The sequence below is a fragment of the Protopterus annectens genome, chromosome 10.part0 (genome assembly GCF_019279795.1).
Source record: "Protopterus annectens isolate FY-2018-M chromosome 10.part0, PAN1.0, whole genome shotgun sequence".
NCBI classification, from domain to species: Eukaryota; Metazoa; Chordata; order Ceratodontiformes; family Protopteridae; genus Protopterus; species Protopterus annectens.
Window position 1 is genome coordinate 1,529,842,029 of NC_056744.1, and position 16,481 is coordinate 1,529,858,509.

The following is a 16,481-nucleotide window of genomic DNA, read 5'->3' on the forward strand; positions in this document are numbered from 1 at the left end:
CATATAATATGATTACGTCACTGGACAAGCCGCCGAGTCCGTACAGTCGAATGCCTGCCATCGCCAAATGGTTAGACATACCCAATACTGTAGTCATGTAGTCCGATGTAATACACATCACAAGAGATTGCACACACCCAGCGTGAGTGACAAATGCAAGCAGAAATTTTGGTGAGTGTGCGGCTGTAAGCGTGTTTGTCTACCAGTATGCCAGTAGTGCACTGTCAAAGAAATGTGGAGTCTAAACGGGTAAAAGGTGCTGTAACCAGAGATCAGCAGTGCTTAACACTGTGAAAACCCACGCACAACTGCTCCCACCTGCTGGAATGTGCCTTACCCAGTCCGTATCCAAAGGCGTCGGTCTGTCCACAAACAAAGAACCGCCCTATTCACGTGTTGGTAGCAGTACCCTGCTTACATAGCTCATGTGAATTAACAATAGACCATGGCATATGTACAGACAATAGACCACACACACACCATGCAGCGCAGTCATCCAACAGTATAGCAATGTACTGGCAGATATGTCTGGACCACTGGTGTATGCATGCCTGGCCGTCCTGTGTGTCAGTGTGTGAGCATGCCCAGTATGACTGTTATGCATGTTGTTGACCAACATTACCATCATACCATCATATGTGCGAGCATGCCAAGTATGGACAACTGTATCGCATGTGTCACATGTCCAGATAGTCAGTACTGTGTTGCCGACCCCTCTGTTCTACACAGACAGGTGTCATGCTGTGTCTGCTGGGTAGCTAATGGTCATGTGGCATTGACTGTTGCTACATGTCTGCATAGCATGGGGGGACATCCAACCGCATCCACAGTCCTACACAGCACCATGGGTGGTGCACATGACTCTCACATGTGTAGGTTGGATGGGGGGGGCACAGCTGACAGTTGTACACATCTGTCGCTACTGTACTGGTATGCCAGGTACTCCATGTCAGTGTGTGGGCCTATCTAAATTGCCGGTTGGAGGGATACCAATGTACGTCAGATCCCAGCATTAAATACCAGCACAGTGGTGCTGGACGTCCTAGCTTTCACAACCTACATCAAACCGCCTGGCCTGCTGTAGTCTGTGTGTGTCTTTGGGGGTTGGGGTCATTCATTGGGCATATCCATAGACCATTGTATATCATTTGTCTGTATTGGTCCACACCTGTCCAGCTGCATGGAACGTGTGTGGGCTGTATGGACACAGATGATGTTCATCCCATAATCTGCAGTGGGTTAGGACACCCTGTGTACTACTGGCTACCATTGTGACCCCCTTATGTGCTACAGATGTCATGGTGCCACTATGGACGTGTACAGTCTGCTGCCCTAACAGTCAGCCACCAAAGTCTCTTGTATGCTCACATGCATACCATAGCAATGGGTAAATACACATTCTAATACAACTGCCAATTGTTAGGTCGATAGACGTACCCTGGGGGTGTTCTGGACCTGAGGACAGTGCTGGAGGGCTGCCTATGTCGGATGCACACAGTGCACCTCCTATACATGGCCGAGCACAGGTAGTGTCATGTTTGGCATCCATTGTACTGTGTGCGGGTCAGAGAGGGGACATCCGTGGGTACCTACTGTGTCAGTGCATATGCCTTGTGTTGCCTCTTTGCCAAGGGCAGGACATACTGTGCACGGCCTTTTGCCAACTGGGCCCTGCTCAGGTAGTTCCTTTGCCAAGTCACACTGTGCCTGTACAGGCCTTGGCAGTGGTGTTGGGCCATGTGGCCCTGCCCCATGCTGTTTCTGCAGCAACTGTTACTGCAGGATCAGAATGTGTAGCATAGCAAATACCATAACAAATTGTGTGCATGTAGCTAGTGAATACTGCAGGGCTCCACCGGATGTGTCCGGATACCAGAACCGTGAACTGAGCATCCCAAACACATGCTCAATTACATGTCTTGCCTGTGCATCCGCCTCATTATGTTGTGAGTGTTCAGGTGTGTGTGCATTGCTGCTGGATGTCATCAGCTATGACACCAGTGGTTACCCAGCATCCCCCACTAGGACACTGTAGGGAATGTCCACATTGGTAAAGGTGTGGTACAGCTGTGTCAGAAGCCATATATTGTAATCATCATAGCTTCCAGGGCAGACAGCACACACATTCAATCTAATGCCCTGGCCATTGCATATGGCCTAGCTGTTGGAGGGTATGCCCCTGCAGTGACTGTAGGCCCTACCCCACTCACCGGGTGGTGCTTTGATGCATATGTGTGTGCAGACTATAGCACCCAGTACCCCAGGGTAGTCATCCATGTGGTTGAAGAGATGCATATTGCTGGTCTACTAATCACGTGTGTTGAGGACATGTACGTGCTCACTAGCATGTGTTGACATGGCGTCTGTAAACTGGCACAATACTCTGGATGTAGATGCCTGTGAGATCCCCATGATATCCCCAGTTGTGCTGTGTGAGGTACCTGCGTCTAGTATATCCAGGCCAACACATACCGTGGTATCCACTGTGATGGGTTTCCCTCGGCCTGTTTGATGTGTCAGGTGTGGCAGGCACAGGTCAACAAGCTGCTGTAGGAGGTCTCTGTCCACCCCATAGTGCTCCACCATCCCCAGCTCATGTAGCCCCTGGTAAGTCACCGTGGGTCTATAAAGTCTTATGTCACCCTAGTAAGGGATGTTCGGCAGCATACACATCCTCACTGCCCTCAGCCTCCTGCACATGTTGGTCTATGTTGCCTGCTGCAGCCCTTCTCATTTGGTTGGACTGTGTTGTGAAATGTCCCCGCAGGTATATACCGATGGTGTAGAGTGTGGAAGAAACCTGCGTGTATGCTGCTTGCTCACATTACCGTACTGTTCAGGTGTGGGCTGGCCATGTAATCTGCTGATTGTGCTGATCATCACCTGTTTGTGCAGCCTGTACACCCTGACTACCCCACCACTGCTGTCATCCCTCCCAATGTCACCAGGCAGGTATAGACACACCCCTAGCTTAGGCGTGCTAAGGCAGGAGAACTCCTGAGGCACAGTTCTGCAATGTACGTACAGTATGCCTGACCCCCCCCCCATGCTGTCAACTATATTCAAGCCCTGCACCCAGCTAACTACACACATACACTCCAGGGATCTGCATCACACCCTGGGGATAAATGGGATACACTATTGTCAACCTCATCTGCATAGTATAGTCTTCTAATGAATAGTTATATGACCCATACTGAACCTCCAAATTAATAACCACTGCTTAGTGTCACTCAGATCCGTACACAACTGGTAACAGGTGCCTTACTATCACCATATTCAATGTCCCATGGTCTTCCCAGCAACAAAATAACCGGTGTCTACACGACTACAACCCGGGACCCTGCACAGAACAGACGATGTGCATTACCACTACGCCATGGCAGATATACATACATCCCAGGTTATCACGTACAGATCATCCGGCACAAACATTCAATAGTGCTGATGTCCCCAGACATATATGTTTATATCTATGTCTATCTCTCTATATCTACATATGTCATATATATTATTTGTATACATATATACATAGATATACATACACACATATACATGTACACACATATGTAGATATTGCATTTATATCACAACAGCAAACCACATGACAGCAAAGCATTAGACAGGCATGAAAAGGAAACTACATGTGCCACCTGCATCATGTAGTGTTGTTACTGTCAAGACATGTGTGTTCTGCTGCGTCACACAGGTCAGACTGTATTAAAGGTAAGAGTAGGGCTGCTGACATTTACTCACCAGACCTATTGGCGAATGTATGTGTTGACAACCCAGTGTCTTGGCAGAATATGTGGGCTGTGGACATTGTATAGGTCAGCAACAAAACACACTGAACACATCCCGCAGCTAGCCACCCAGAGATACCAACACATAGGGTATAACTGCCAAACACACATGCCTTGGAATCAAGCACCTACCTGTCTAGTCTACCACACTACAGCATTACGCAGTAACATGCTACCGAGTTTCAGCATCACTGCACTCCCAGAGGCATACTTCTAGGTGGATGACATCATCAGCAAAGGCAAAGATGTTGATAGGGAATGTATGGAGAGGGAGCCGTCTAAAAGCATTACTCTGTCCCCAGACAGCTGGAGACACACACACAAACACACACACTTGGCAGGGCCGGGAGTTGAACATACACCTAACTACCTTGACACACTACAGCATTACACAGTTACAGAACATGCTACCGAGATTACTGGAACACAGCACTCCCAGAGGCATACTTCTAGGTGGATGACATCATCAGCAAAGGCAAAGACGCCGATAGGGAATGTATGGAGAGTGAGCCATCTAAAAGCATTACTCGGTCCCCAGGCAGCTGGAAACACACACACACCAACACCTTTGGCAGGGCCGGGAGTTAAACATACACCTAACTACCTTATCACACTACAGCATTACGCAGTTACAGAACATGCTACCGAGATAACTGGAACACAGCATTCCCAGAGGCATACTTCTATTTGGATGACATCATCAGCAAAGGCAAAGACACCGATAGAGAATGTATGGAGAGTGAGCAGTCTAAAAGCATGTTACTGTCCCAAGGTAGACGTAGACAAACACACGGCAGTGGTGTGAGTGGGACAACTGCCTATCTACGGAGCACTAATACAACACTACATGGATACGAGATATACCACAGAGAGTACACCCTTCAAGATGGTCCCAGTGTGTTCAATGTCGGAATCCATCCTGACATGGGGTATGGACATCTGTGGCCTGGATGACCACTATCGCTATACAGGATTTCAATGGTCATGCACATACACAGAGGCACATAACTGACACAAGGTGTCGCTGGGCATGCTCACACACTTAGTAGCACACGTCCGTTTGGAATGTACTGTGTGTCCATCTACACAATGGCGTACTGGGCATGCTCACACACTTAGTAGTAGTGAAGGGCTGTCCTGTATGCACACGAATTCTAAACATGGAAGGGCACAGCTTGGAATGTACTGTGTGTCCATCTACACAACGGCGTACTGGGCATGCTCACACACTTAGTAGTAGCGAAGGGCTGTCTTGTACGCACATGGATTCTAAACACGGAAGGGCACAGTTTGGAATGTACTGTGTGTCCATCTACACAACGGCGTACTGGGCAAGCTCACACACTTAGTAGTAGCAAAGGGCTGCCTTGTATGCACACAGATTCTAAACATGGAAGGGCACAGTGTGTCGATAGTGAACATTGTTAGCATGAACGCTGCACTACACACATCTGACACCAGTCGTCAGTGCTAGCTGTGTAGCGTTCATGATCACAGCTGACAATCCAGATCCAACAATGGGGAATACGGACATCTCTGCAGTGAGGAACACCTGGCATATGGCACAGTTGTGCACAATAGCACTACCACCGTATACCTCAGATACAGACATGTGGGCCATAAGACCGTGACAGACCACTCCAGGTGTTACTGTCCCCACGTACATGAAGGCCACTCACATGTACTGACCAGTACACACTCAAGAGCCATCACAGATGTCTCAGGTGCAGATCACAGTGGTAAATGCTGCAGTCTACTATGGAGCCCTCGGACATCATCATGTCCTTGGACCAGCAAGGCACATCCATACATTACTACACCACCATGTTACTCATGACCACTGGACTGTACATAGGTCTACAGCAACTGTGGAGACTACACATGTACTGACAGGGTTCCATCATGTGGTATGCAGTACAATGATACCACAGTTCATAACCAGGTCAGCTCTACACATAACAGGGGGCCCTGGGTCTTACACAGCTGTAACAGATGACTGTCGCTGTACACCAGAAAACACGTTAGGATATGACATACATGTAATCGCAGTGGATATGTACATGGCCCCCACACACACACACACACACACACACACACACACACACACACACATACAAAGCATATGTACATAGCATAGCTTTTGCTGTCCTCTGTGCAGACAAGTGGCTACAGCAATTACACACATGCACATGGAAGGTAAGTCCATGGCTGTTGAATGCTGACAGTACATAAGGTAGCAATGTTGACTGAGGTAACATTCCCTCTGTACTAGTTACCCATGACAACCAACATATCATACAACAGTCCATGTGCCATGTATGTCATCACACATGTCCACCAATTGCAATGCATACAAACATGTCTACATGACAGGAATGTAGGACCAACACATATGTACATGTAGTGGTGTGCATGCAGCTACCATGCATGTGCAGTAGCTGATGTATGTCATTCATCTGTGTCTAACTACAAATGCAGTTGAAATGCAGCCCCATCATTGACACCTGTATATGGTGAAATACTGACAGTACGGTAGGATGTACATCAGGTATGGATGGATGTGTGTACATAAAGTGGTGGTCCTCCTTTCCAGATAGATGTTTGCTGAAGACAGCTCACAGGTGTGTCACAAGCCATCCTACCATTACATGTGCAAACAGTACGCTATGTTACTGTTACTTGAAGGTGAAGACATACAACCTACACAGTGTGTTACTGACTGTACATCACTTGACACCTGTAACACTTATGTCCTCCCCTGTGCATATAGCACCACAATTGCTGAAGGTAGCATTGGTACACATAATGCAGCCAATACAACTGCATGTCTATCAGACGTATCATCATATAGCAGGTGTATGCTTCACAGTACTGCCATGTGGGTTTGCTTGTGTGACCATATATGCCACGTATGGTGGGGAATACATTCCAATTGTTACACACCCCTGTACACTGTTGTAGAGATCTGTACATACTGCAGTGTAGAAAGCAAGACATAGGCAGGGGTGGTGTGTGTATCACACACATGTCAGCTATCTGTATGTGAATGACATTTGTGGACTCCACAGTGTGTGTGTGTGTGTGTGTGTGTGTGTGTGTGTGTGTGTGTGTGTGTGTGTGTGTGTGTGTGTGTGTGTGTGTGTGTGTGTGTATGTATGTATGGCTGTCTGGTGCATGGAGTGAGGGTGTATGCTACCATACAGAACAGACAGGATCCCTAAACCCTCATGGTGATGCAGTGTACTACCCTGTTGATGCCATCGGACTCAGCCTTAATGGCTACCTGTACATGTTCATTCTCTGTGTCGCGTCATGTGGGTGCACAGTACTGTGAAGGTGATTACCACATAGGCAGGGGTCCTCACCTCAACACTATCAAGTGTGCATTATAGTGTTGTTGACCCCGTGACTGTGGTCATGTTACTGTGTGTTTCTGTGTATGCCTGTGCGTGTTCTCATCCTGTAATGTGACAATGTATTACTGCTACACAGTGAGGCCTCATGCTATCAACTGGCCTCTAACACTGACATCAGCCAGACCGCTGTGTAAACCCCCTGCACCATGTCACCATACCTGTGATGTGACCCGGTTGGATGTCACATCTCTAGCCACTGTAGCCTATAAAACAGCTCACATGCTTCTGGATCAGTAGATGTGTGGACATCTGTGGAATGGTAGCCTTTCTAACAGTGAAGTTGAGGCTACATATAGCATGCTGGTATTGCCATACATGCAAGTGAGTACTCCACATTTACACATGGGAAACTGCAAACACTGTTACTTATTGGCAAATGCAAGTAGACCTTAAGGAGGGAAGCAGGGCATCATTACCAACATGCTGTTACTGTTGTTACCAAGACACACACTGTGAACATATAACATGCATTCTAAACCTGTACTACATGGTATGTCTGGTGCATGTCAACAATACACAACAAATGTAATATACACTTCTCACTATTCTGTTCACCCTGTGCATCAGACCATACGAGCGTGTCCCTGCATCGATGGTGTGGATGACAGGGATGTGGCACAGGCATCATCATATGCACAGGGTGATAATGTTTGCCAGGGGCATAGGCTGCACCAGTGGATGACATCATGTGTGTGGGTTAGGGCCGGTGATCTTATTGGACATGTGTGGTCATTATGCATGTGGGTGTTGCGGTGCCCTACAGATGTTTCTGCTGTGTGCATGTATGTGTGCACACAGTTCTGCCATGTGTCCAGCCTACACAGGGGTATTATTGACAGCTCCAGATTGTACAGACCAGGATGTACAGCTCACTGTGTCCGGCCACAGCCACGTGACCTGTGCCTGCCAGGGGTTGCACGGGCACTACCAGGTAGAGGCACAGATTGGCTACTGTCTGATGACACATGTCCACTGGAACCGTGTCCCCACTGGGAATGTCCAGGGCCATGTCCATGTGGCCTGCTGTGTCCTGATGTGGACAGCACAGCACCAGCTTCACTGCTACTGCTACCAGCACTGTAGGAGCGTGCATGTGAGGTGGCTCATTCACGTTGACCTGCACCAAGTGGTGTAGCTGGCCTACGTCCACGTGGCCTATGCCTCACTCCTACCAGATGTTCCAGCACAGACAGCTCACACTCGTGGATTGCCATGCCATGGTCAAGGATTCCAACCATGTCACCCAATCGCCTGTCCAGAATATCAGCGATCAGCTGTTGAGCATTTGCCAATTCCTGGATGTTGTTGTTTAAAGAACGGATAGCAGCCCTCTGAAGCCTCTGCCCTTCTCTGTTCTGCCATTCAGCACATGTCTGTGCCGCAATTACAGTCTTGAACATGCGTCTGGTGACACCGGCTGCTGCACTCTGTCCTGCAGATGCATGTCTGTCAGAGGTCCTCCTACGAGCAGCACTGGCCACATGCCTGTGTGGCATATCTGCAGTCATTACACTGACACCATGGTGTGGAGACACACCTTCTGTAGCTACCACACATTCCTGTTCCAAGCTAACACACGCTGACTGTCCTTCCTCTATGGCCACTGGTGATGGGGTATGTGTTGGCATGGGTACTCTGTGCGGGGAAGAGGGGGGACATAGCTGGGATGGCAACCATTGGCAGAGATTCAGCCCCTGACAACCCTGCCTGTACCTCATGCATTTGTTCATCACTGCTAGTATCTGTGGGGACACTAACATCAGATGGACCGCAGGAGGGTAACGCACCTACATCACCTGTGAATGCAAAGAAAGACTCTACATTACAATAGACACACAGACACACTGACTCACTGACTCACCATGCATGTGATTTGACAGACGGCATGCAGCATGCATGTGATACAGCAGACGGCATGCAGCTCAGACATTAGTGGTGGTAGTTAGCATACCTCCCTGGGTTGCATACAACAGCAAGCAGGTATCATATCAGAAGCCATGCAGTTCACACAATCATGGTAGTAAGCATGCATCCCTGTAATACACCATGTGGACCAGCACAGATTAACAGTACACATGGCTGATGTGACCTTGACATTGACATGTAAAATGACATGTAATCTGCTGACGTGTGCATTGACATGCATACATGTCTGACACAATGGTGTCCTGACACATGTACAGTGGTGTAATGGGTATCACATTGCAGTGTTGTCTGTATGCCCTACAGATAGAAAGCACTTTTAGCAGATGTGCATGAGCATTGAAGGGTAGCATGAGGCATCTACATTGCTATACAGTGTGAAGTACAGACACTGTGCCATTGCATGGCATCGTGAGGCACCTATATTGCTATACAGTGTGTAATACACACACAGTGCATAGCCATGACTGCATGCAAACACATGACATAACTACTGTGGATTGTGACCCACATTGCTGAGGTGTATACACACCAAACCATGCTGTGTCATGTGACAGGTCACTGGAAGACCTACAGATGACACCCCTGCACAATTACTAACATGTCTTAGCTGCCTGGTAATCGTGTCCACACATTGCAGACTTGTCAATACACCATGTCCCACATGACATTTATGTACCACACACACGAGGTGCATGGCTGACAATGATGTCCAACAGCAGCAAGGGAAATGTATGGTATCTGTGGCCTGATGTGGTGTCTATGTCTGTGGAAGCTGTACAGGTGACTACTGTCATGTTATGACACAGTCATGATGTTCAACACATCTTATATGGCCAAATTAAGTGACACCTCCACAAGCTGTGCACAGGCTTTTAGGATGTCCAGTGTTCCACATCAACTATATAACCATTCAACAAAGGCTATAGTTGGACCATGTGTGGAAAATGTGCAACAGGGTGTATACACATCACATCTACTGTGTGGCTACATGTCTCTGGCCATCCTCCATGGCCATGTGTGAACATGTGTTGGCCAAATGTTTGTGATGGCCATCTATCTCACATGTCTGTGTTGTCCCATATGACATACACCCATAGATGTCAGATACGTCACTGTCCACAGGGTTATACAGACAAAGGGTTGTATGTTTGGTATGTATTATGGGATAGTGAGACAATATTGCAGCCAGAACACTACATGTCTGGGGCTTGTCAGATGGCACATCACAATGTGTGCACCCATTGCAGGGGCATATTACACAATGGTGAATCCTGTGGGCTGCCCACATCCCAGCTCACTGTGTGGTACTGTTTGCATACCACACATGTGTTATTCCAATGTATAGTACATATGTCTACATTGAACAACACCTCCACCATTGTATGCACAGCTGTCCACACAACTAGCAATGACAGATACTGTGGTTTCATGTCGGTGTTTCATTTTGTCTGTATATATTGCACATGGGTAGCCAGTGTGCTTGATGACAGATGTGACCTGTATATCATGACTGGACCATACATTATGTGCACATGTGTTAACTGGCCACATGGCAAATAGATATATGCATTAACATGCCTGAAACTGATAACTGTCTCACCTGCAACAGACTGATGTCTGTGCAGCACACCAGTGGTACCTGTATAGGGTGACACAGCGGTTTGAGCATTATTCATGACTGTATGACAGCTACAGGGTGCACTGTGCATGTTAACACATTTGCCTGTACAATAGCATATAGTATGCACATGTGTGCATACACAGGGTAGTAAACTATAGTATGTGGCATGTGTGTAAACATACCTTGCATATGATGTTACATTACATATTGTACAGTGACACATGCAACTAAATGGGATATAATAGTCATATGTGCAGTAGTGACTTACCAGGCAACTCCAGGCTCAGTGGTTGGGAGACACCCACCTCCACGATGGCAGCTAGTGTTTGTGGATGCTGTTCTGAGGGTGTCCCCAGGCTGGCCAGTAGCTCCTCAGTGTGTGTGAGGGGGGCTGGGTTGGTGGCCCACCACCTGTTCCACCTTGTTCCCTGGCGATTGCATTGGCACGCTGTTTTGCATGTCGTATCAGGTCCGTGCAGTGTCTGTGCACCTGCTGGTAGGTGGGTTATGGCCACCCACATCATTAACCCTCCTGCGTAGTTCCTGCCACAGGTCGCCATGCTGCTGGGCATGCTGTGGCACATGGCTGAACAACACCTCATAGTTATCATGGAGGTACGGGATGAGGGCATCATCCTTCAGGCGGCTATATGCTGGTAGGCGTGAATGAGGCATTATCTGGAAGACATAATGATGGAGACAGGTCACAGTATCACAGAGATGTACAGAGATACAGCTGCATATACATTTCTATTAAATCTAGCACATATGAACAGTTATCTTTGCAAATCGTCATGACACTGACACGACTGACATGTTTGTGTCACACACATGTAACACCCGTTGTGCATTGGATATCATCACCATATATGTGTGTCACCTCATTACATTGATCATACTCGATGTGAATGCTGTCTTGATGTGGGCATGTCTGTTTGCCTGTACTGGTGTTCTTACCTATCAGCACATGCCTGGATGTGTCTACAGTAATGCTGTTGACCTTGATGCTGTGTATATGTCACATATCAACACATACACTGCCTTAACGGACATGAGAAGTGACAATGCACACATGCGCATGGAAAACTTTACAAGCATGTGTTTTGCCATATACATCTACAAGGCACTGTACAGCAGTTCAACATCCTGCCACGTATCACCTGTGCTGCACACGTGATACACAAGGGACAATGGCTAGCCAGATGTTATTTGTAGCGATGGTTATCAACCATATCATGTACGGGCAAGGTTTTCTAGCTGTATCCAACAGCCATTTTGCCACCGCCAGGTGCATCAGTGCCACATTACTGATCTAGACAGTTAATGATACATCTACCATGCGGTCATCGCACCATGCTTGACAGAGATGGCATGTGCAGCTTTGATGGACAGGGTTGCATGGTATGGCAGGAGTATGTAACATGTATGGCACAGGGATCTGTCCAGCATGTGGCGATCATTGTAGTAGGATGGTGGCTGTCCATGATGTATGTCTTTCAGATCAGGATATGTACATGTAGCATGTCCAACATCACAGTGTAGCACATGTCTTTATGCAAGGTAGCCATCATGCTGCATAGTGGAGGTGAGGATTGTGAAGGCTGGTATTGCCCATCCACGCATGGCCAATACCCCTGAAAGGTGATACGTGATCCGATATTGGTTATCTGAGTGCTGAGTATGCCTGTCCAATGATCTCCATGCTCATGGATGGCACCATGTCATGACATGGGTGCCTCATATGACTACCTAATAGGCCTGGAGACGTCACCAGCTCAGGGAAGTAAACTGCACAGCACCATCCCTTGCACACAGTGTCCATAATGTTGACTTCTGCCTAGGTGGTAGTTAATGGGTACAGGATTATTCACCTAGCAGTGACAATGCTATTATCAGCTGTCAGATTGTGCACATATGTCACGCACCTCACCCACAAAGCCCATTCTGTATGTTGTTCACAACAATGAGACAGCTGTTGCTCCTAGGTCATGGCCATTCACATCCTTACATATGCGGATGCCTCCCATTTGTCTGTGTGGTATGGGCTACAATGAGGGGGGAGTACAAAACATTAACCCTGTTGTACTGTAGCTGCCACTGGTGTGGTATGCACATGTCACTCAGACACCTTTTGTAGTATTGCTTCTGTCAACAGGCCTCTGGTAGACCACTCCTGTGACATACAAAGGTACATCTAGTATACTCAGTGTAGCTGGAACACAGTATGGGTGATGTCCTATGGCCTGTCACAGGTATGCTATGCAGTGTGAAATCATCCATACTGTCATCTACATCTGTACTGCTAACATCTACGTTGATAAAGGTTCATAGACTTGCAGACCATACTCAGCAGGGTAATAGTGCAGTGCCTTCAATTATGACTGGCATATCTGCTTGTGGGTTGCAGTGGGTTTATATTATCCAACACCCTATCTGTATTGCATATTCATGCTCAGCACTTGTTCAGAACATGTAAGGATTTCATGAGCTACTAATTACTATAGCACACATTCCAACTCATTTCTTACAGGTACTCTCTGTCCTTACATTTCCAGCTTGCTTACAGTACAACAGCTGTTGTATACACATAACTCACATATCTTGTGAGACATGGTTGAATATACAGGCATGTCCAAGTGTCACTTACCAGTGTTATTGCCTGTCTATATGATGAATATGACAAATGAGGCAATATAGCAATTGTCTCATGTACACAGTCAATGCTCACCTCCCAACATATGACACTACAGCCTGTGGGAGATGCACATATGTAGCCATGCTGGGGGTAATGCTCTCACCAACCCAGACTGAACCTGACATTCATGTGGGGACATTTAACATTTGCAACACACCCCACTCATCACATAGTCTCACTAGATCACCACCACTACAGGCCACACATAGTATGACTACAACATTTGTAGAACCTCTCCATACTCTCTGTGTAGGCAACAGAGGCAGCCCCCATCACCAAACACAACACCAATTACTTATAGCCCACAGACTCATGTGTGCACATCAACTACAGCCAATAGGATGTCATAACATACCCAACACACCGGTCATAGGTGACTCTGTAGGAGGTCACACTAATGTCCCACTCAGCAGGCTACACAAGGCGATTGTCGCTTACATCTGGCTGTCAGGTAACAGGATCTGCAACTTAACCTATGCACCCATGCCACACCTCACCAGGTACGATTTGACTGTCATTCTCCATGTTAGTGTGACTGCCCTGAGATGTAACTTCCTGGACTACATGTACAGGGACATGCAATAGCTGTACAAAAAACTTATCAAAAGGAAGGTGCCGGCTTCACAAGTAAACAAACAAAAAGCACCAGTTCCACAACGATAAGGCTCAAAATAAAAGTAGAGGTTTAATAGGGCTCCTGCCAAACTCAGTAGACACAACTGAGTTTGGCAGGAGCCCTATTAAACCTCTACTTTTATTTTGAGCCTTATCGTTGTGGAACTGGTGCTTTTTGTTTGTTTACATGCAATAGCTCTCCAGTCTTGTAGCCCAGAAGGTATCGCCCAAGCCTTGAGAAGCATTCTGCATTCATCCAGACTGATACCACTGTACAATGACTGAATGTTTCACTTCAACAGTTGCCTATGCTTCTGCTATCATTCTACAGGCATCCAGTATCTGTCTGCTTTGAATGACATGGTCAACAAAACACGATGCTTTGGCACAGATGACCTGCACCTGTCAGCCCTGGGAGTACAGATAACATGTAAGGCTCTTGCTGCTCCTATACTGCCTGTCTTGGACAGTTTCCAATAACATTCACAACCAGAACAGGAATAGGCAAGCAAAACCTGGGGTACTATTACTCAATGCTTGACATCTTCATCTCTAATGCACTCAGGCGAGGCACTCCTTATAATGGACCACTTCAATATCTCTGCAGTGACTGGGACCTGCCTCTAGGCTCTGGAGAGCACACCTACACTGACAGGATCCACGCAGACCACACCTTTCAGTCATGTAACCAGGACCGGAACACCCACGGCGGAGGTGTGTCCATATTTCACAAGGATGTACACACCTCCAGGCTGGTTCCTTAGCACAATGCATCAGAGGTGATCCACATGCAACTGACTGTGGCCAGAACTGCTATACACATTTTAACTTGCTATGGATTCAACAACATACCCTACGGTTGCTGGCTTTCATTTCTGTACTGGACAGTAGGGTTCAGACAGGTACTACTGATGTGAGACTGACACTACCCCACACTTAACTGGGATACCTACTCATGTACCGACACATTAGGCCAATGCTTTCTGGGATTCATAACCTCCGCTCAGCTGGATCAACCCATACACACCACCACCAAGACCAACAATATCCTAGACATGGACATTACCAACATGTGATTAGTGTTCTACACCTGGGGTTATCCCCTTGTTGGTAGTTTCCGAACATATGCTAATCACCATTGTTATCCTCATCCCGGCACCACACCCTTCACGGAATACACAGTACAAGATTTCCACAATGCCTACTTCAGATGTCTTATGACAGCAGTAGTAAACGTCATGACACCCATGCAGATGGACAATGCACTTACAAATGCTGACACATTCACCTGTGCACTTCTTTAGCACTTACATGACTGCATGAATCATGCTATCCCAAACAGAGCTATGATGGTACCCACCAGATAACGGATGCCACTCTGGGGCTCCAGTTCCATGCACATAATGTACAACAGAAGGTGGTGGCTGTTGCAAAGTGGAGTACAATCCCATGGGTGGGGTAGCTCACTGGTCAGCCTCAGTAGGAATCCGGGATCCCTTATCACATCTTCCAAAGCTAGCTACGTAAACATTACTGCGACACATTCCAAGGACTACCACAAAGCATTATGGAGGTACGTCAGCACTCAATGGCAATACCCACATCTGCTCTGACATACGACAGTTAGGCAGGAACATTACAGACCGACTGCTATTGGCAACATCCTGGCAGATAGGTTCAATGCTAACTTTACACCCTCTCACTCCCTACAGGGACAAAATCCATACAGGAACAATGCAGAGTCCCTGCGGTCACAACTACGCAGTTCCAACCTGCACTCTCTAAGGCCTGGAACACAGACTCCATGTGACTGTCCAACATCCCAGGCTGTGATTTACACAAACCTCAGAACGACACGGCTACCCACTTGGCCACCAGATTCAGTAATAGCCTTGTATCGGACATTGTGGCCCCTGAATGGCACACAGCAACAGTTATCACTCTCCACACAGGTGGCACCACAATGAACCACAGGGACTATTGCCCTATACGCCTGACTGGACTGTTCTGCAAGGCTATGGGGTACATCATTATGGAAGTCATTCACAGCGACATTGGTGGCCTCCAGACCTTTGATGCCACCCAGGTTGGATTTGTTAGGGCCAGACCATGGCTCCTACACCTGGTGGACTCCTTTGATACAGTTATCAGGGTAGTTGTTGATGGTAAGGGGGTCCACACAGCCTACATTGTCCTCTCATTGGCTTTCAGCACCGTTCTCCATTCTGGTATTGACAACATACACATCCACCTGCACATCGACCCCTATGTCTTGGGATGTTATGCAAAGTGGCTCATGGACAGGACCCACACAATGAGGGTAGCATACTGTGGTACCTACTATAATTCAGTTACACTTGGCATACCACAGTCCTCGGTCATAGGGCCCCTCATGATTGGTATAT